Genomic DNA, 2,868 nt, shown 5'->3' on the forward strand with positions numbered 1-2,868 from the left:
CTCTGAGCTGCAACCAGAGAGAGCGTGGCTCCTTGAAATAACACTTGAAGGGGAGCTGGGGATCAAGCTGGATCTGGGCTGAGACCCTTCCGTTTTCTGGGCTTCATTGCCTTCATCTGGGTCACCAAGGGGCTGATGGTTAAGGCCTGTTCCAGCCCCAACTTTACCAGATGCATCCCTGTCCTCTCAGCGGCAGGTGTGGAGATCAGGTCCTCCAGGCCAGCCCCTCCTCTCAGCCTCCTGAAAGTATTTTCTAAATGACTCAGGGGAACAAATGGGAGCTGACTGTGTGCAGGGGCTTCGTGTATGCCTCGTGCTTAGAAAGTGCTCTGTTAAGGGGACCAAGGGGCTGCCTGCAGGGCCCCAGAGGGCAGGAAAGTCATTTGGCTCTGTCTCCCATTCAGGGAGCGACTGCCAGTTAAATCTGAACATTATCTCCAGTGAGTTTATCATTAAAAATAGCAGGCTGGAGAGAAGGCAGGTATCATACACCTTTGAATTTGCCCCTCTTTCTAGATCATAATGTATTATACCATGAATTAATATTTTCCAGTCTGCCAAAATCTTATGAGACCTATGACAAAGTTTCGTTAAGTATTTTGGCAGGGGTTCAATGCGTTCATTTACTAAATGCAGAACAAAAATGCATTTCTGTAGTGTTTCTGTATTTGTCCCCTCGAGGGCCTCAGTGGACGTACGTGGCTATTGAAAGGCCTCTGAGGGTCTCCGTTTGGGAGCTGGCGTACCGCCATGGTCCTGGGTGGGCCCTGGGCTAATCTTCACTGGGAGGGCTCTTCCTCTGCAGGCCCAGTGTTGAAAGTGAGTGAAGCAGGGGGAGGTGAAGGTGAATTTGTCCCCAGGGTTTATCTGGAGCCTCTGCAAGCTCCTCATTCCTTCGGGATCCTTTGCCACCTCCGGGGAGCTGTTTGAGCAGCCACATGGTGGAGCCTGGCGCCCACCTACCAACACATATGCTCACTCCAGGAAGGCTGGGCGCTGGGTGCCAAGGACTTGGAAAGAAAGGTGCCCTGAGGGCAGCTTCCACCCCCATGCCTTGATATCACAGGATCCGCCTTGAAGGAAGTCCCCTTTGCTTGGCACCCACACCAGCCCCCTCCTGCCCCATCAAGCTTGCAGCGGTTTCCTTCTACCACAAGCCAGGGAACGGCAGCCTGGAGGGGTTGCCCCGTTCCCAGAGCCAGTCCGGGACAGAGCCCAGCTCCCAAGCCCACATTTCCCACATTTCCTCCCGTGCAGATCCCACCCTGTGTCACGGGGACTTCTGTGCTTTCCCAGGGGTTGCTGAAGTGCATTATCCTGGAGGCATCTCTCCTTAGCAAGTGGTGCCCCCTGAAATAATACACTATGGCAGCCGGTGACTGTCCCGCCAGCTGCAGAGCTCTGCACTTAGTAGACACCCCCAAATGTGCAAAGAGAGGAAAGCATTGCTGTCTAAAAAAACACACTTCTTTTTTAAAAAGTAATACATACACAGGAATAAAAGTCGAACAATATGAAGGGGAATCTAATGAAAAGAAATTCTCCCTCTGCTGAACCTAGTTGCCCAGCATCCCTCCCTGGAGGTGACCACCGTTACCAGTTACTTGGGGTGTATGTGTGTACTTGTGCATAGTGTGTGTGTATGTGTGTTAACAACTGGTAGCATATTGTGAATACAAGGTGCCCCCAATCTACTCTCTACCTTTCATTCTTTGGCACGCTGCCCCTGGACGCTGATCGTGGACCTCAGTGTGGGGCTCCCCAGCTGTCAGGTGGGCGCAGTCAATGGCAGGCACCAGCCAGGGATGGTAAGGTGGGGAGGGGGTGCGACAGGGTGTTTCTGTTCCCTTACCCCACCCTGCTGGGTCACCGTTCCCAAGGACTCTACCAGAGGCACCGTCTGGTTTGGTGACCATCCCACTCTCTCTCCTTCGGAGATCACTTGTTATCAGCTTTCCTCTGTGGCTACCCCCAGGCGACTGTGTTCCTGCATGATTCTACTTGATTTCTCTTAACTTTGCCCACATTTTAATAAATTCTCCCCTACTGGTACATGTTAAATGCTTGATAACTGGCTTTCTTGGAAAAAATCAAACCAAATCAAACCCTGATTTGTAGCCTTTCCTGATTCTGTGGTATGACATTGTCCTGCCACGGCTTATTGGAAGCTACCAACAATTTAATAACTGGCACAAGAATTCTGAAAATGTAGCAATTGTCTCTCATGAGCGTAAAGTTGGCCCCAGCCCATCACTGACTTTCCTTTTAGTAACTTATCTTTCATTGTCCCATGTAGTGGGTCATCCATTTAAGGAATACTGGTCAGATATTTTACAGGATGTCAGAAATGGGCATTTTTGGTGATAATATTCTGTCAGTTGGAAGGGCTGAAGCATTGCTACCGTGGATCCCAGGATCCTTGAGCAGGGTTTTGTGTGCAGGTGGTTGGCTGACCAGAGTGATAAAAGAAGAGGCCCTGGAGTGTCTCTGTCGCTGGTGAGAGAGGTCAGAGAACACCTGTCAGCAGCAGCCTGTTTGGGTGGGTCAGTGGAAAGCCTCCTGAAGAGAAAAAGGAGAACTTCCCGCCTCAGCGCCACAGTCTAACCTACAAGGCTTGCAGATCCTACCAGCTGAGCATGGGGTTTGGAGAGGGCACAGGGGCAGGCAGTTGGGGCAGAAAGAATTCAGACTGGAGTCCAGTGGCTTTGGCTTGACTCGGCTTTGCTACTTGCTCACTGTATGTGGTCCTTTACGTCTCTGAACTTTAGGTTCCAAGTCTGCCAAATGGAGATAAGCATTCTGCTTCTCTAGAAACCTGAGGATTTGATGGAATAAAATGTGTCGCATGCTTCAGGACGCGCCCCTCAC

The sequence above is a fragment of the Manis javanica genome, chromosome 14 (assembly GCF_040802235.1).
Source record: "Manis javanica isolate MJ-LG chromosome 14, MJ_LKY, whole genome shotgun sequence".
NCBI classification, from domain to species: Eukaryota; Metazoa; Chordata; class Mammalia; order Pholidota; family Manidae; genus Manis; species Manis javanica.